At 44.9% G+C, this 18,407-nt stretch overlaps 1 long non-coding RNA gene and 1 pseudogene across 2 annotated transcripts in view; one reads left to right on the top strand and one right to left on the bottom strand.

Annotated features, from left to right (window-relative positions):
* Window positions 1–17,987, top strand: part of LOC148004520 (uncharacterized) — a 90,283-nt gene extending 72,296 nt beyond the window's left edge. The window contains exons 1-3 of one of the 2 annotated variants that reach the window (XR_015624514.1): window positions 11,714–11,905; window positions 17,343–17,525; window positions 17,832–17,982. This is a non-coding gene — a long non-coding RNA (uncharacterized LOC148004520). Of the gene's footprint in view, window positions 1–11,713; window positions 11,906–17,342; window positions 17,526–17,831 lie in introns of those variants that run through there. The other variant, XR_015624513.1, reaches the window with a different exon arrangement.
* Window positions 8,399–9,939, bottom strand: LOC134479629 (RNA-binding protein MEX3A-like; annotated as a pseudogene).
* Window positions 17,988–18,407: the final 420 nt, after the last annotated feature.

Genomic DNA, 18,407 nt, shown 5'->3' on the forward strand with positions numbered 1-18,407 from the left:
CCTGAGTCTATCTTATTCAACATTGACTTCACAGGTGCTCCATGCTCAGGAAAGCGTGTGGGGTCACTTAGAAGAAGGGGTTACTCGGGCAGTTGTTCTCTATGTGCTTCAGCCAGCACTGGCTTCAGCTTGGATAAGCTGAATTTCTGAAGCCTCTGATAGCAGGATCACCGCTCATGCTTGTCATTGTTGAGATTTATAAGTACTCCAAGTGTCCAGGACATTGGATCGCCCTTCCCTACAATAACATGCCTTTAGCATTCCCAAATGTTGTTATAGACTCAACAGCAAAGGGCACTAAAATATCCACTGGCTTTGACTTTTGAATGAGTAAATTTCAGTGCATTGGATCCACTAGAGCAATAGCTACTAAGGTCTGCATGTTCTTTACATTCGCTGCAAAAAGACACCAGGACCCAGGCAGCAAACGTATAAAGTGAATGTGTGCTTTAAACTCATTTACAAGTTGAGTATCTACTGGGATCATCAAAACCATTGTGAACAGAACAGCTGAGAGCTCACTTGGACCACAAGTGGGAGGCAGAGAGGGAATCAATTCGAATGGCCTGGGCTTTTGATACCTGTAAACCCAGCCCCAGGGACACAGCTCTTCCCCAGACTATACTGCCTAATTCTTCCTAAACTGTTGTCCCAACTAGGAATTGTATTGAAGCACATGACCCTAGGGGGACCAACCTAATTCAGTCTCCTACATAGGTGCTGATCACTAGGAAGAAAAAGGCTGTGAAGGCAACAGTCAAGACAGGCAGTGTGCTGAGGTAGTGAGCGGGACACTCTCCACCTCTCCAGGTCCTGTTCTCATGGATCATTCATGAGGGAATTATAAGTGGAAAAAAAAAAGGAAAACACTCTGTGGATATGTTTGTGCTTTGGACTGGGGTTTGGTCCCTATAGTCCAGGGAGACGTGGTTTTTTTTCCCATGAAACCAAATGATTCCTATGTACCTATTTTAGCTCAATTTCAAGTCCATATGTTGGGATTTTTCCTGTATATCTCAGCAGAGGTCAAGGAAAATACTCAACCTCAATTGATGGCCATCCTCTTCAGAAAGAAGAACCTAGGCATTCAGTACATGCTGCTTTCCTGTATAGCTGTGAAGGCTTGACTCTGTAAATTATTCTACCATGGCCTTGCAGGGACCTGAAAAGCATAAATATATTGGCGAGGAAGGCACAGAGAAGCATCTTACTACATTGTTTTGATATTGATGTTCTCCAGTATCTCTGAATTCAACTTTCAAGGGTCATGCCATGAGAACATCTGTTTTCTTAAAAAAAAAAAGTAAATGAATATTAATCCTGGCAGAAGAACCTTGCTAACTGTGTGAGGAAAGGGAACAGAAACTATCTGAAGAGACTGCAGTAGCATTCAATACTACCCCCAACCCCCAAACAAAGCCCAAACCAGCTGCTTATGTAGACAGCAGTATCAAGTGTTTGACTTTGTCCTTCCCAAAGGCTAGAGCCGTAACTTGTGAACCTGAACCCTTCTGGGTCCCAGACCTTGTCCTGAGGGAGTCATGCAATGGTAATGTTGAGTGCAGTCTGGGCAGGAAGCTCTCTGGGATAAGAGAACAGGGCACATCCTCTGTATAGGGAACAGGGTGAGCTGCAGGACAACATCCTAACAAAGTTCCATGTCCCTTACCTTGCCCGATAAACCCTCTCATGTACCAATTTTGACAGTTGCCCCAGAGAAGGCATCTGCTAGAAGATATTGAGAAACCAAAGATGAGTGAGGAAAAGTCACAGACTATTCCAAGTGAGAACTATGCAGGCCACATCACCTCAGCATTCCATATGCTGTGACTTCTATTACACACATATCATATGTGCAGAAGTGACAGTATGAGAAAATAATGGAGACATACGTAATACTACTGGATCATGCCATAAATGTGGGCTAGGCTGAAGGCCTTCACAAAGACTTGGTCCATGACCATACATTTTCTATCCCCACAATTTCTTCTCTTTCAATTTTTCCCAATAATTTAAGAAGCACTGATTCTGTTCATGCCTGTTCAGGCTGCTGTGTTTAGAACCACACCTATCTGAAGAAATGTCATGGGGAAAACTGTCTCCATGATTAACATTTTCTTCTGCTGTCTCATGAATGGGAGCCCCAGATACAGTGAGGCCTCCCAGTGTCACTCTGTGGCTGTCCCTTATGCGAGCCGCAGCAAAGTTCAGGAGCACATCCCATGCCGTTTTGGCAATAAGGTGCTTGCAATCTGTTTGCAAACTGCAGAGGATAGAATGAAGGCAGTACTCTAGGGTTGTTTTACCTCTTGCAGTTCAAAAGAGTTCCATCTTGATTCTTCCAAAGATTGAAATGGCAAACCGTTTCACACCTAGGAATTGTGTTTAGAGACAGGCCTCCTGTCTATAGCTTGTGAGTTTAGCATGCACTGAAGTGCTGATAGAATGAAGCCCCCGTCATATGAAAAGCAAGAGAAGGACAGCCTCTGTAGTTCAGGGATGGATGTCCCTGGGCATCGGCTCATGTGTCACCTGATGAGTACTAATTGCAAATGCATTTTCCTCTGGTCCCTGGAGAAAACCTGAGGGAAAAAGATGCCTGAACAAAGCCCACCCACACTCAGAAGGAGTCCTATAGAGATTAAAAAGTGCTTCAGTCTACAAAACTAGCCTACCACAGACAAAGTGATTTCTATTGTGGACATAAGTCAGACTCTAGCTAGGGAAAAGTACAGATTCTCTTTGAAAAGGCAGTGTTCCCAGGCTTACATCCTAGCCATATCATGTACACATCATAACTGATTAAAATAGCATTTTATGTCATATCCATCTCATACTGGAGTATGAGCAGCCTCCTGAATGCAGTAGACAATATGGTAATAGAGATTTGTCCAGAGACAGCATGGAGTCTTTAAAAGAGAATTGGGAAGATGCAATGGGAGGAATAATTGATTCAGGAGATCAAAGGGGGCAGCAGGCTGCTGAATGAGGAGACCCAGAAATCTCATTTGTTGTGTGACCTCTACCCAGACACTGATCAGAACCTGCACTTTTTAGAATGTACATTACTCTTCAAAAATGCTTGCTTTTCTCCCTTGAAATTCGTAGGGCAATGTCAATGATCTCTTTATGGTGGACTATGAACATAAAAGTCAGAGAATGTCTCTGAGTATCTGTGTTTATACTCAAACCCAGAAGTTGAAGTGCCCAGCTCAGTCCTAAACACTCACTGACTCTAAGTAATCCCTCCTCCCTCTTGTCCTACAAGTGCTAAGAGACAGCATTTCAGGGCAGGCTTCCTCCCTTTATTTTCAGTGTAACCCTGTACTTCTTCCTGAGTGTCCCTATGTCATCCTCTATGAGGGCTAAACCTGGACCCATGTCAAAGGATTCTCAGGGACTAATATCACTACTCTTGGGCACACCCTGAGTACAGTGGGATCTTTGACCTTGGTATCTTCCTAGGTGTCCACAAGGAGGCCCTGCTCTTCTGCCCTTGCAATACAGCTTGAGTCTCCTCATGTCTAGAGAGGGCAATCTGCAAGAAAATCTTGGCTGCTTTCCTGAGGCGTCCCAGCTATTCCAAGCTCTCAAGTTCTCAGTAATATGTGAAGACTCACTTAGCTATTCTTCCAGGGTCTTTGTATAGCACAATAGGACCTTAGTGAATTTAATGATGTCTATGGCTCACTGAAGGAGAAACAATGCACAACTGCAGAATAGGGATCCCAACAAAAGAAAAGAACCCATGACCACTCAAGTGCAGAAGAGGTAAACATACTGCATGGCAGTTGGGTGCTCTGGGAGGCAGCCGTCTGCCAACGTTTCTGTGACTGTCATGACAGAGAATTGAGTTCAAAGAACTAAATCCAAAAGAATCCTGCTATCGTTCTCTGGAAGCACCAAATGTGTTATTTGGAAAATTGGTTCATGGGCAGGGGCCACTAGGGACATTGTAGGCACATTTTTCTTCAGGGAAGAGTGAAGGATTGTGGTGGGAGAGAAACAGAATGACTGACACAATGAATGAATGAATGAATGAATGAATGAATGAATATTTGCTGTGGAACATATGATGAACTGGAGGGCTGATCCGATGTCAGTGCGCCCTCCTTCCTTCAGGGACATTGCCCTATCCCTTTATGGGAAGTAATTTTGGAAAGTTGTAGGGCAAGCCTCAGAGGATGTTGAAAGCTTTTCTGTCTGTCTTCTTCCAAATGGGGAGCATCCTGCCTTGATGGTTAATTGTTCTCCTGAGGGAGAAACCTATAGTGGAACTCATGATGGAGCACCTATGTCTCCTTAGAAGTGATATGTCCTCACCCCATTGTTTGGAGGCAAAAGCCAATCAGGAAAACACACCTTTCTGTCATTCCTTGAGATACTCCTCCCTCCCTCTATAGGCCCAGCAGACGTAGGATACCACTAGCATCCCAGAAATCTCACTTGTTGTGTGACCTCTACCAAGCCCAATGAGGCGTCACACAGCCTCAGGGTCTGGCTGTAAGCCTCTGCCTCAGGGAAGGGTGGATTTTTATGACCCATGCATGGAACAGGAACAAAGGAAGTTCTAGGTACTTGGAAAGGGCCAAATAAGACAGAATTTTAGTTTTATTAAGGACTACCAAGTTGCCAGGATCAAATTCATAATCACAGAACAGACATCCTAAATGTCTTCCTTACACATGGATGTATCTTGATCCAGCTGTACTGAGGACTGTGTTTTCTTTCCCTCATCTTCTGAGGCCACTATGACTGTCCTAGGTCTGTGCTTGCATATGGCCTCCCATAAAACAGATTATGGGAGCTGTCCAATTCAGCCAGGACTCCCTCCCATGGACAGAGGTATCACATTTCTCAGAGGCATGGAGCTGTGCATTAATCAAAACTTTGGGCACTAGAAATGTCTCAGTCACAGCTGTGTTTCTGGGTGGTAGGACAGTACACCTATGTCAGCATTCTTTCACTAGACCTTACAGCATTACTCTCTAGAGCCTGATGTCAAAGACCTGATGTTTCCCCTGCATTCTGTGACTGGTGTGGTGACACCTGGTACAGAAGCCACCTTCTGTCCAGACTCTTAGTGAAGTTTCATTATTTGGTACACTCAGTTTCCATCATCTAAATCATAGGAGACAGGAATGTCTCCAGAGTCCTGTTTCAGTTTTGTTGACAGCCTTCTAGAAAGGAAAAGTGCACTCCTAGATCTGCTTCCTCAGGACACCTTCATATTCCTTCCCAAGGTATTCTCAGTGACTGTTATCCAGTGCAGGACTTCACCATGGGCCAGGTCAAATGCAGCCTCAGTCCTTCCTGCCTCTTCACTGTTCAACTGTGGAGGCCAATAGGCTGGGGCCTGCACGCAGAATATGGAGCCATTAGGATTTAACTCTGAAAAGAATCCAAACATGGCTGATTCCCTTCCCACATCCCTCAAACCCATGGGGTTATGGCTATCCAGGCTGTCTACTTTAGGTGCTAGGGGCCAAGGAATCCTTTCCTCTGATCACCTTAGGAGAGATTGCTGTAGCAAGACCATCACTCTGCTGTGTAGAATGTCTAAATGTATTTCTCCTGCCCCTCTGAACTTTGTTCGCTTGGGCTACTGGGCCTGCTTCCCATTAGCTGCTATCCCTGTGCCTGGTGCCTGGGGATGGTCACTAGACCCTCCACATTTGGTAGTTGAATGATTGCAAATGCCTGGAGGAAGCCTTGTGGTGGAGGTGCACACCTTTACTTCCAGCAACACAGACAGGTGGATCTCTGAGTTACTTCCCAGCCTTGTGTACTGAGGGAATTCCAGGATAGTCAGGGTTACACAGAGAAACCCTGATTTGGGACCTCCATGCTCCAAAGTGAGAAACCTCTTATGGAGATAAAGGCAGAGTATCTGAGTACCTCATATCTGGCAGTAAAGTAGGCAATGTAAGATAAACTACAGTTTCTGACAGTTAGGGCTTGCCCATCCCCCAAGGTTTTGCCCAACAATACCCTTTCTAAAAGTGGGGGGAGGGTCTATCAGCCTCCCTTCCTTCTTGCTCTGCCACAAAACAACCACTGCCTGATGTGGACCAGTGTACAAAAATGTGTGTCTGGCATAAGTTACTTTGCATTGATTTGACAGACACCATGACCAAAAGCAAGAAGGAGCACAAATGATTTAATGTGGCTCCTATATCCTGACCATTGTCAAGATTTAATGTGGCTCCTATTTCTTGACCGTTGTCCATCTGTGACGAGAAGTCAAGGCAGGAACTCAGACGAGGCATGATCCTGTAGGCAGGAAGTGAAAGAGAGCTGACAGAGTGGCAGAGGAGAGCAGCTGACTGGCATGCTGACCTGAATTTCCTGCTCAGATAATGATGCCTTCTAATGGCACATCTCCACATGGGACACCATGTTCCCATAGTAGTCACTGATGAAGAAACTCCCTTTATAACTTCCTATAGGCTATTAATACAGGAGTTAACTCAGTAACATTTTCCTCCATTCGGATTTCTTGTGCTATTGATGTTGACCAGTTGACTATCACACATGAGCACCATACAAATAAAAATTGCAGTGCTAGGGTCAGGTGAAATGTCATCAGAGACAGAAAATGAGCTAGAATGTCTAAGCAATAGAAGCAGCTGGCTGTTCCTATTATCTTGCTGTATTAAGACCTATTTGAAGCAGAAGGGAGGGCCTGCAGCTGGAGGATTGAAGGCTGGAATTCAGTGTTCACTAGGTGGAGGGGATCTGTCTGTCACAGTTCTGAGAGAAGCTTATGTCTCTGACCTCCCACTCTAGAGAGCCATACGGAGAGACAGGTCCTGACTGGAACTCATTCCTGTCAGTGAAATGGCTGTGACCTCCTGCATCTCCCCTCTCAGGCTGGTGGTTTAGAGGGTGAGGTTGTGGAGAGGTAAATTAATTGACAAGAGGCAAAAGAGAGAGACCTCCGTCTGCCTTCCTCCCACATCCCTTCTCCAGCCAGGAAGAGTGGGACTCCTGAGCTAGAGCTCAGAGTATTCCCTCCCTATTACATACAAGCATCTGCTGGCCTCCTGGTCTCCCACCTGCTCCTGGCCCAGCCAGCAGAACCAGGAGGGTAGGATGCTGCTGACTGACATAAATGAGCAAGAGGAGCACAAAGGGTGCTAGACCTATCACAATGCCTGATTCTTGGAAGAAGCTCCACTGCACCCCAACCCTGCTTTGCCCTGGCGTAACCCATCACCAAGAAGCTGAGCTCTCTCCTCAGGCAGTGGGGAAGACATAGCATAATGATTTGTGTTTAATCAGGATTCAATAGTGGTTCAGCTAGGTGCAGAAAGGTCAGGGGTGGGCCACTGCTAGGGAGGGAGAGGGGACAATTCCCAACCACACCTCTCCAGATCCAGGATATTTCCTACAATCTGCTTCCCCTTCCCTCGGGCAGGTGATCAGTGATACGTATATGCTGCACCCTCAGCATAACGCCCACAGAAGATAAAGGTTGGTTTCCAACCTTTTATGAACCCCGCTACTATTTTCCACTATGTACCCATTATTAGTTTCCAGTCCCAAACTGTCTGGATCTAAAACTACATTCCATCAGGAATTGGAATTGAGTCTTTGCAGGAGTGGGGAAGGGGCTGTCCACTACAGGATCAGAACCTGGGAAGGGGGCTATCAAAATGTTCTCTAGACTTCTCTCCCAGGAAGATGTTATGCCCAAAGCTGGGCTAGAAGAGGCAAGAGGAACCAGGGACTGCACGTAACAGCTGGATAGAAAAGGGGAATAGAAGGGATAGGAAAAAAGAACAAAGACAAAAAAGGAAAGGGCAAGTCCACAGCAAAAAACTTGAAGAAGGGACAAGCAAAAAGTTGGAGGGAAAAGAGAAGCCTCCTTCAGATCTCTAGCCCAGCCGTGTGAGACAGGTGAGTTGTGAGCCCTTTGTTGATTGACATCCTGCTCCTTCCCAGAAGATGTACCTAGAACCTTATTAGGTCCCCTCTCCTTATCTGTTGGGAACTCAGGAAAAGGGTGGTGTGAGGTAAGGGGTCACGTTAGGAGATCGGAGGTCAGAACCAAATGACTGGGGATCACTAAGAGCACCTCTAGCTACAGACAACAATTCTCCCTGTTCTTACTGCACAGAGGAAGAGACCTAATGTCACATAGATAGGGAGAAGGGAAAGGTCAGGGTGTCCTGGTGGCCACTTCAAGCTAAACAAAAGCTTCTCTTAGCTGCTTCCTGATTTAAGGGTCTGTTGATGTATCAGAGTTGTAACATTAGTAAAATTTATAGCCCACTCCCAAAGTGTAACTAGAGACTCTGGACTTTGCCCCACCAGTAGCCACTCAGGCCTCTCCTTCCCCACCCCACTAAGGTGATTATTGCCCAGCACCTTACTACAGGTCCATGGCTGTACTCTAGGGAGCAGACACAGGAGTCCAGGGACATGGAACTTGGAAAAATATTCAGATTGCTTGTGTGGCAGTGATGTGACAGACAGGACAATCTTGGTCTGTCCTCTCACAGATGCATACTGCACCTGCCATGCAGAAAAGGTTATGTCCACTGGGCACCAGGGCTGCTGTCACTTTTCTCTCAAAGCAGACGATGCATGCAGGCCCTCTTACCTCAGTTTAGAGAAACCCTGTAATGGCCACGTGGGCGGCCTCTGTGTTAGCCTATGACCCCTCATTGGTGGCAGGAGATCAGTGCTCACCTGGGGGTTCTGCATATGCTTTGACTGAATAAAAGGAGGAGGAGGCAGAAGAGAAATGCACCAGTGTGAAGATGGAGTTCCTGGTCTTCCTACAGCAGTGGGGGTGGGCAGGCTTACCTCTCACTCCATAGTACAATTCCTGCCTGCCCACACCATTGCTGGAAACAGATATCCACCTTAGCTGATGTCCCTGCCCTGCTAGCCTAAGTGCTGGGCCTCAAAGATGAGTTCATGCCACACTCACCTATACAGCCCAGGTTGTTGTGCCTGAAGGTGGAGAGTGGCTTACAGCCTGGAGCAAACACGGGCCAGGCATCTGAGTAGAGGCTATCCAGGGCTGCATGGAGTCTGACAGCCATGAAGTCAATATTATTGTCACCCAGGAAGTCACCATCCCTGTTCTACTCAAGAATCTTGCCAGTGTGTGGGGTAATGTACCTTGCTATCTCCTTCCTTGCAGTGCTGTCTACCCTCCAAGTTACCCAGGCACTGTTGACCTCAAACACCAGGTCTTAGTCCTGGCTGGAAGTTATGATGTAAGTGTTGGTCTGCTGCTGGATACAATTTGGGCACACTACCAGCATCACCACATGGTAGGGCTCATACAGGGATCATCGCTTGGCCTGGCAGAGCAGGGGGCACACTAAAGCCACACTTCGGAGATGATTTCCTGCCAGGCTGTGAACACTTCTTACTGCCTCCCAGTCACCATGAACACTGGCTCCTCATCTCACACAGGTGTCTCAATATGGGTATTGGTCTTGGCCCTCAGAGCCTTAATCCATCATCCTTGGCTACCTACGATCTCCTCCACTCGCTCAGATGTGAGCACTGGAATGCACGCTTTGGTGTTGCTGGTGGCCTTCAGGCAAAGCTTTGCATCTTTGTCCATTCCGAGCTTTGCTGTGTTCTGCCCTTTGGTGGTGTTGGGCTGCTGGATCCTCTGCACAGCTGGGTCTGCTGTCTGGGAGGCCCTGACCTGCACAAATCTGGAGTCCTGGCTGCCTGGGGTGGTGGTGGGGGGTGGAGGGCCTGCAGGGCAGGGTCTGTCGGCTGCTCAGGGATGCCATCCCCACTCCCACTCCTCTGCCATTCCAACTCCCAGTCCTACACCATCACAGGCACCAGGTGTGGGGGTTGAGGCTCCCACAAATGCAGGAGGCAGAGTTGATCAAGATCCAACTGAAGGGCACACTCCTCTTCCTGCATACCTTGGTCTTTTTGCTTCCTCTGAAACATCATAGTTATCCAAAGCCCCGTTTCTTCCCATCATTCCAGATACCACTAGACTAGGCGTGGGGAATCAAAAGCTGAGGGAGAGGGAGGGAGGGAGAGAGAGAGGTGGTGGACAGGAGAAGCAGAGAGCGGAGGGCCTGTCTTCTTTCTTTATTTCCTCACCATCTCAGAACACCACATGAGCCAGGTGAACTCTGGAGATATCTTTCTTAGTCTCCACACTCTCCCTAACCCATCAAAGGGCTGATTGGTTATTTTGTTCTTAAAGCGTTGATTAGTTATGTTGTTCTTTTTCACGGAAGCCCTCATGTTTTTTCCTGAGAACATTTCCCACCTTAAGAATATGACTTTCACAGATTTAGGCTCCCTTGGCTATGTGCTATTGTGTGCTGTGTTTTCTGAAGCATTTCAGGTCTCAACTTTGTGGCCATGATTGATTTGGAATAATCTTCATGTGTGGTCAGAGGGACTTCAACCTCCCATATATGGAAATTTGCTTTTCCCAGCACCATTTCTTGACCAAGGTGCACCTTTTCCTACAGATTTGCACCACCATCTTTGTGTACAATTAGTTGTCTCTTAATGTGTGGGTTCATTTTTAGCTGATCCACTCCAGGTCTGTGATCTGCTCCTGTGTTTCTGAGCCACACCACACATTCTATAGATGGGCACTATGGGGAATTCTCTAGCATGTTGTTTTCTCCCTCTTCTTCTTTTTTAATTCCTTCTCCTCCTTCTTCTTTCTCTTGCCCTTGGTGTTTTTCTTCTACCTCTTTTCTTTCTCTCCTGTCCTCATCATTTTCATTTCCTTCTTTTCTTTTTTTTTCCTTTTTTTCTCCATCTTAATTAAATTGGGTATTTCTTAATTACATTTCAATTGTTATTCTCTTTCCCAGTTTCCATGCCAGCATCCCACTAGCCCCTCCCCCTCCCATTTTATATGGAAGTTCCCCTCCCAATACTGCCCCCACTAGAGGACAGTATGGCTCCTCTTTCAAAAGAGATTTAGCAAGGCTTCCTGGCACAGGTCTGCCATTCTAGTTACTCAGGAGGCTGGGGAAGGAGGACGACTTGTTCAAGGCTAGCTCTAAATACAGAGTAAAATCAAAACCTGCCTTAAGAACAGAGTGAGATCTTGTCTCAAAATAAGAAGCAAAGAGACTGCTACAGATGGACTCCATGGTAGAGAACCAGCCTCACCTGAATGAGGTTCTGGGGTCAGGCATTTTCACTGGAGAAAAAGAGAACCAAAGTAATTTACCCAGAAGCTGGAGCTCACTTTGAAGGGACAGGGAGATGGAAGGGTTCAGGGATATTTGTCCTAGGGGATAAAGGATAGAGAGGAAACAAAAGAGGCCCATAGACAATGACATTTTATAAAGGTACCAGGGGAACTCCCCCGTGTTAGGATGAGGTGTTTAATAAGGAACTAGGCCTTGGTGGCCAGCTCTAGGAATGCAATCTAAGGGGTTTTTGCAAAGCACAGAGAATTGGGGAGATGGGCAAGGCCTGCCAGAGCCATGCTCACAGCCATACTTGAGCTGACCAGAGGCCCTTCACCTAGAATGCACAAAGCCACAGACTCCTGATCCTCAGTCTTGCCTTTATGAGGTGCAGTGACACAGGCTTGTAGCTACAGCACTTTGTCAGAAAGAAAGAGATGAGAGAGAGAGAGAGAGAGAGAGAGAGAGAGAGAGAGAGAGAGAGAGAGAGAGAGAAATCTAAAGCCAAGGAAGATACCCTCAGAGATAAGTATGTACCAAATCTTGCTTCATTACAGGGTTCTGTAGACTTCTAAGATATGGAGTGGAGCCATCTGAAAGAAGTGGGAGTGCTGGGATCCAGCCAGTGATGGAGAGCCCTCAGCTAGCACCATGGGGTTCCAGGTACCATCTCCAAGGGAATCTCCCTTCCTATGCTCCCCTTCCAAGAGAGAGAGGACATGTGATTCATGCCTGTAATTCCAGCTCTGGTGAGTCTGAGGCAGGAGGACAGCGTGGACTACATAATAAGACACTGTTTCATAAAAACAATTCCTAAAAGAATCTGCACAGAGTATGAGGATGAGAGTATAAAGATAAGAGCCTTGAGCCCATTCAAATCAGAAAGCCACAGAGGAGAGATGTTCATACAGTTAAACTACATAGTGGTGTACAGTTCTACGACGCAGCTCAACTTTATATGAATTTCAAGATCGATCTGGAGAAAGTCTGGCATCTTCTTGAATGATTCATTGATCACTTCGTGTTATCTCAGCCTTGTACTCTTAAGCATTAACCAGAGAAATGAAGGTCTGAGACTTTTAGAGACTCATACATGGATGCTCACAAGACTTTTGTTTATAGCAACCGAAAATTAGAATTAGGGAGGGGGTGCTAGAGAGATGGCTCAGTGGTTAAGAGCACTGACTACTCTTCTAGAGGGCCTGGTTTCAGTTCCCAACACCCACATGGCAACTTACAACTGTCTGTAACTCCAAGATCTGACATCCTCACATAGACATACATGCGTGCAGAAAACCAATACACATAATAAAAATATGTAAATTTTAAAAAGAGAGAGACAGAGAATTAGAGAGATTTCAGTGCATGGCGGGGGTGGGGTGCGGATAGGCAAATTTCCTGGATAGAGGAGACATAAATGGGAATTCAAACTCAGGATATTTGATATACAGGAGTCACATAGAGAACCAGAATGCCACAGAAAGATGGGCTTCACACAAACTGTGTGTGGTGGGGGAGGAAGCCATGAGGGTGTGCAGTTCTGAGTGAATGAGTGGTTTTGACTCGTGCCAGCCATGTTTAGGGACCCAGAGCCCCAAACCCATGGAAAAATGACAAAACCTTCTCCAGCCCTGGGTGAGGTTCAGAGGGAAATGGCAAATCCCTCCATTAATATCTGTATATGGATATTAATAGTCTATTCAGAAAACGTCCACCATAATGTTCTGCCCCTGGAGATTTATAGCCGGAAGACTGCTCCCCTACAGAGAGTACTCCTACCAAGACTAGCTAAACCTGTCTGCTTGATACAGCCATGACCCAGAAACCATGCTACCTTGATCTGTGTACAATAGCCCAGTCCTTGTTCAGCTGAATGCAGTCACCCTGCCTCTCTTCAACTCTATACTAAACACACTGAGCTTCCAGGATGCTGAGGTTTATCCAGCAGTGAGTCTGGACCACATTATCCCAGCTTCCTGTCTATGTGCCCGTCTGTCTGTCTTCCATTTTTCACCATTCTTGTCAAGTCTAAGTCCCCAAACCATGCAAGGACTTGGCAGTAAGCAATGCAAAGGAGACAGACAGAGCACCACAGAAAATATATGTGCACCAAGGTTTCTCCAGAGAGACGGTCTATGTTGGCAATAATTAAAAATAAGCCCAGTTATTTTTCTGGGAAATATCACAGAGATTCCTGTTAAATATCCACAAGACTGGTCGTGTTAAATACCGAGAAAGATTCGGGGCAGGTAAGCTAGAGTACCCTACCAGAGGAACATGAGATGGCCTGACAGATTAGGAAATACTTGACACCTGTTAAAAGTTTTTTTTAAAAGACTTATTTTTAGGAGCCTGTCTGTGTGACTGTGTGTGTGTGTGTGTGTGTGTGTGTGTGTGTGTGTGTGTGTGTGTGTGTGTGTATGTGTGTCTGTGTCTGTGTCTGTGTTTGTGAATGCTCATGTGAGTACAACTGCCATAGCTGACCAGATTTTCCTGATACTGGCATTAGAAGCAACAGGGATTCACCCTACTTGACTGCTTGGGAACCAAACTCAGGTCCCAGGGAAGAGCAAGAAGCACTCTCAGTGGCAGGGCCATCTCTCTGAGCCCCCATTTAGCAACTTCTTAAACCAGCACTTTCCCTGTGCCCCAGGCCTGCTACTATATATACATTTACAAAAGAGAAACAAAAGTACATGTCCATATAAAGACATGTATATGAATGTCTATAAAAGTCTGACTTTGTAGCCCAGTGGGGTGACACATGCCTATAATCCCAATTCTTGGGAAGCAGAAGGAGGATCAGGAGTCACGGTCATCCTTGGTTACATTTGGAGCTGAGACCAGCCTGGGCATCGTGAGATCCCGTCTCAATACATAAGGGTTGGAGAGAAGGAGAGGTGGGTTAAGAACATGGTTTGCTTTTGTAGATGACCCAGTTTCTGTTCCTAGCACCCATGTGACACAACCATCTGTAACTCTAGTCCTAGGGTATCCAGAGACTTTTTATGATCTTTTAGGCAATCAGGTACACATGTTACAGGACTTACAGGCAGACATACACATAAAAGAAATAATAAACATTTAAAAATAATAAATAAACATTTTAAAGTCTTATTTGTAATAACTCCAAATGGGTATGTCGATGAACACTTAAAAAGGAGTTATGCAGCTATACAACACAGTGCTTTTTAAGCAGAGAAGGCAAATGAACGTTTATGTATGCAATACCAAGATTAACCTCAAAATGATGATGGTAACTAAAGCCAGCATGACTCCACAACGTTCCTCACAGCAGGATTCTATTAGATAAATAAATGTAAACAGATTAGTAGTGATAAGAAACAGGTCAGAGATTGGGCAGTGAGGGTGACAGAGGAGGGACTAAACAAATTCAGAAGAAAACTTTGACTAGAGATATGTGTGCTCACTTCCTTGACAGCAGTGACAGATTCACGATGTGTACAAATCCCAAACACTATTGAGCTGCTTACTATAAACATGTGCATTTTAAGGCATGTTCTACCCCTAAGAGGGCAAGAGTGCTGTCTTAAGATTTCTGAGAATTACAATAAGCTAAGGGCCTTATAAAAATAGTTTAGAATTAAATTTCCATTTGCAATACAATTTAGACTTAAGATTTCTTAGACCGCGCCTCAATTTTACTCAACACTCAAAGATATTAGGAGGTGGAGAGATGAGTCAGTGGTTAAAAGCACTTGCTGCTCTTATAGAGAACCTGGGGTTCAGCTCCTAGCACCCAGATTGGGTGGCTCACTGTGTCTTGTAACTCCAGCACCAGGACATCAGATTTTCTTTTCTGGCTTCTACAGGCACCTGCATGCCCATATTGCATATAAACACATTCTCTCTTCCTCTTCCTCTTCCTCTTCCTCATCGTCCTCCTCCTCCTTCCCTTCTTCTTCCTCCTCCTCCTCCCTCTTTTTCTCTCAACACACACACATACACATGCCCCAATCTTCAAAAGAATATCTCTCTCTCTCTCTCTCTCTCTCTCTCTCTCTCTCTCTCTCTCTCTCCCTCCCTCCCTCCCTCTCTCTCTCTCTCTCTCTCTCTCTCTCTCTCTCTCTCTCTCTCTCTCTCTCTCTCTCTCTCTCTGTGTGTGGTGTGTGTGTGTACTCACACTTGTAGAGGCCAAAGGTCAAAAGTAAGTACCTTCCTCATCACTCTCTACATTTTTAGAACAATTATTACATTTGTTTATTTGGGGAAGGGATATTCACACCACGATGCTGGTGTGGAAGTTAGAGGACAAGTTTTGGGAGTTGATTCTTTTCTTTTACCATGTGGGTCACAGGGATCACATTCTGCTTTGGCAACAAGAGCATTTACCCACCTTCATTCAGTGAGCAGAAAGCTCATAGAATAACTGGCCAATCTTGGGATCTTGGGATCCTCTACCCAGTACCTCCAATACTGAGATCACAGCTGTACTTGTTGTTGTTGTTGTTGCTGTTGTTGTTGTTGTTGTTGTTGTTTAATGTGAATATGGAGAACTCAAGTCCTCAGACTTCTGTGGTGAGCATTTTACCCACTAAGCCATTTTCCCTAAATTCTCTCTATTTTGAATAAGAAGAAAGCTCATCAGATCATAGAAATTGTATCCAAAAGGTATAACAACAAAAATGGCACTGTAAATCTTTAAATAGTTTTTCAGATCTATCTTAATTTTAACAGAGGAGGTCGTGTGTGTAGTGAATTCTGGAGCCCACAGAGACATAAAGGTCCTTTGTAGCTGGAGTCATAGGTGGATGTGAGTCAGGGCTGTAAAGAGAATATAATATATAATATATGATGTATGATGTATGATACATGAATATATATATATATATATATATATATATATATATATATATAATCTAGATTTTACAATCTCTTTGGAATATGGTGATGACCTTTTTCACCAAAATTTGAAGCAAAGGATGTATAATTGGTTATGGAGTCTAAATAGGATACAGAAGCATATTTGTTTGTTTTTCTGTTTTTTGAGACATCGTTTCTCTATAACAGCCATGGCTGTCCTGAAACTTGATTTGTAGACCAAGCTGGCCTCAAGCTCACAGGGATCCTCTTGCCTCTGCCTCCTGAGTGCTAGGATTAAACGTGTTCTCCACCCTGCCTGTCCCTAGAAGGAATGTTTTTAATTAAATGTAAGTAGTTACTTTGACTATATGTTTATGATGATAAGGATTGGACCAGGAGCTTCATGCATGCTGAACATATATTGTGCCACTAACTGGTAGCCCCAGCTCCCTAAAATTTCTTAGACACTCTATCCAGTGGTAAAATAAATAATGTAAATGTCCAAATTCTCATTCAAATGCAATGCATTAAACTTGATGCATCCTAGAAATGGAAGTTCAGGGAATGAGATGTCATTCTGCAGTTATTAGGGAGAAAAAAATTGACACCAGCATCAGCTACTGTAGTAGAGTGCTTGTGTTTATGTTGGGAGCAGTAGGATCCAGTCCAATCTGCTTGAAAGCAATATTGTAACATCAACTAACAGTAACTGTGCTTATAAGAATGTAAATAACATCTATGCTGATCCTGAAATATGGCATTTTAACAAGCTAATTATTTAAACTAGAGATCCCTCGAGAAGAGCTGCTCTGGGAGGACACTTTTACTTTGACATCCGTTTATCTACCTAAATCCAGATTTCCAAAGAACACAGTTATTTTTGCTTCCTTCCCTAGGTTTCATTAACTAACCCCATATAGTCGGGAATCAAGACTAAAGAATGTAATCACAACGGGACAGTCTTTTCACAAGCCATGGAGTATCTCCTAGGCCCATTCGATTCCCAAACACACTCTGTCACTAACTGCTGTCTAGGCCTGGGGTTCATTTATTCCTCTAATATTCCTTTCGACTCCTCAGATTGCTCATCTTCCCCATCTCCCTCCCACGAAGAAGACAGTATAATTATGTAGACCTCATTGAGTAATGGCACTTCTGTGGTTCTTCCTCAAGCATGTTAATAGATGTGTTTATCTTTTTCTCCTATTAATCTCTCATTGTTGCTTCATTCCAGCAAGTCAGTGGAAAAGGTAGGGGCCACTTTCCCTTTGCCCTGCATCTACATAATCATTCAGTTGAGCTGGAGAGAGGAAAGCACCGATCCAGGCCATTTAATTGATTTTTTTTTTTTTTTTGCAACAGGCTGGATGAAGTTAGAGATAACGAAACGATAAAAATGCTAAGAATGTCCTGTGTGCTGATTAAAGATGAGGAACTATTGCTGTCTCCGTGGATTTGGAATGACTTCCAAGAGATACTGTTCAGTAAAAGGGGCAAAAGGGAAGAGCATTTTGCATGAACCAGTGCTCTGCTGGAGAATCAGAGGTAGAGACTTCTGGAGGACTTTGGGGCTGGGGGTTGGGGGGGCTTGGGGAAGGGGCTGGAACAGGTAATCTGAAGAGTGCAGAGGCCAGGCCATAGGTCAGAGGTGGGGCAGCGGATCCTTCCACTGGTATATTTTCTTCTTCCCAAATGTCTTAGTTCTGCTGTTAAGGACTTGCCTGTTTCTGGTTGGTTGGTTGGTTGGTTGGTGGGTAGGTGGGTGGGTGGATGGGTGGGCATATGTGGACCCAGGGCACTCTGCATACCAGGCAAGTATTCTGATCCCCAGGGCCTCTGAATATCTTTCAGCTCATTGAAAAAGAGCCACGGAGACGATGGAGAATATTCCCCTTTACTCAAAGTCAACTGATTGTGACTTTAATCACATAAACAACAAACACCGTCACAGCAACACCAAAGCAAACAGTTGATGGAATAAAACCTAATAGCGGTCAGAGGAATAATGCTTCTCTTGTTTCCTTTGCACTTGATCTTAGCCTAGAGGCAAACAAATGACTGTTTCATTTTTTATAATAACGAATAATGAGAAACTCTGCGTCATACCTTCCACCCTACCTTCCCCTTATCTGAGGTATGACTTTGTGCAGCTTAGGTCAACCTGTGTGGCCTACTGACAGCAGAGTTCCAGAGCCTTACTTCCTCCCTCAGTTTGACAGCTAGAGGCGTGGTTTTTACTGTAGCAACTTCAGCAGGCAACTAAGTTTTCTTTCCTAACTAAGCAGATAACCTCCGTCTTCCCATTAAAGGGAGCACCAAGTACTAATTCTAAACAATTGTTCCCGGAACAGTGATCATAATCCTGGAAAATGTGTCTAAAATGAATCTACTTGGATTGATGTGCTGACCCAGTTAGGAAGATTGGGC

This window comes from Rattus norvegicus, chromosome 7, assembly GCF_021556685.1.
Source record: "Rattus norvegicus strain SHRSP/BbbUtx chromosome 7, alternate assembly SHRSP_T2T, whole genome shotgun sequence".
Taxonomy (NCBI): Eukaryota; Metazoa; Chordata; class Mammalia; order Rodentia; family Muridae; genus Rattus; species Rattus norvegicus.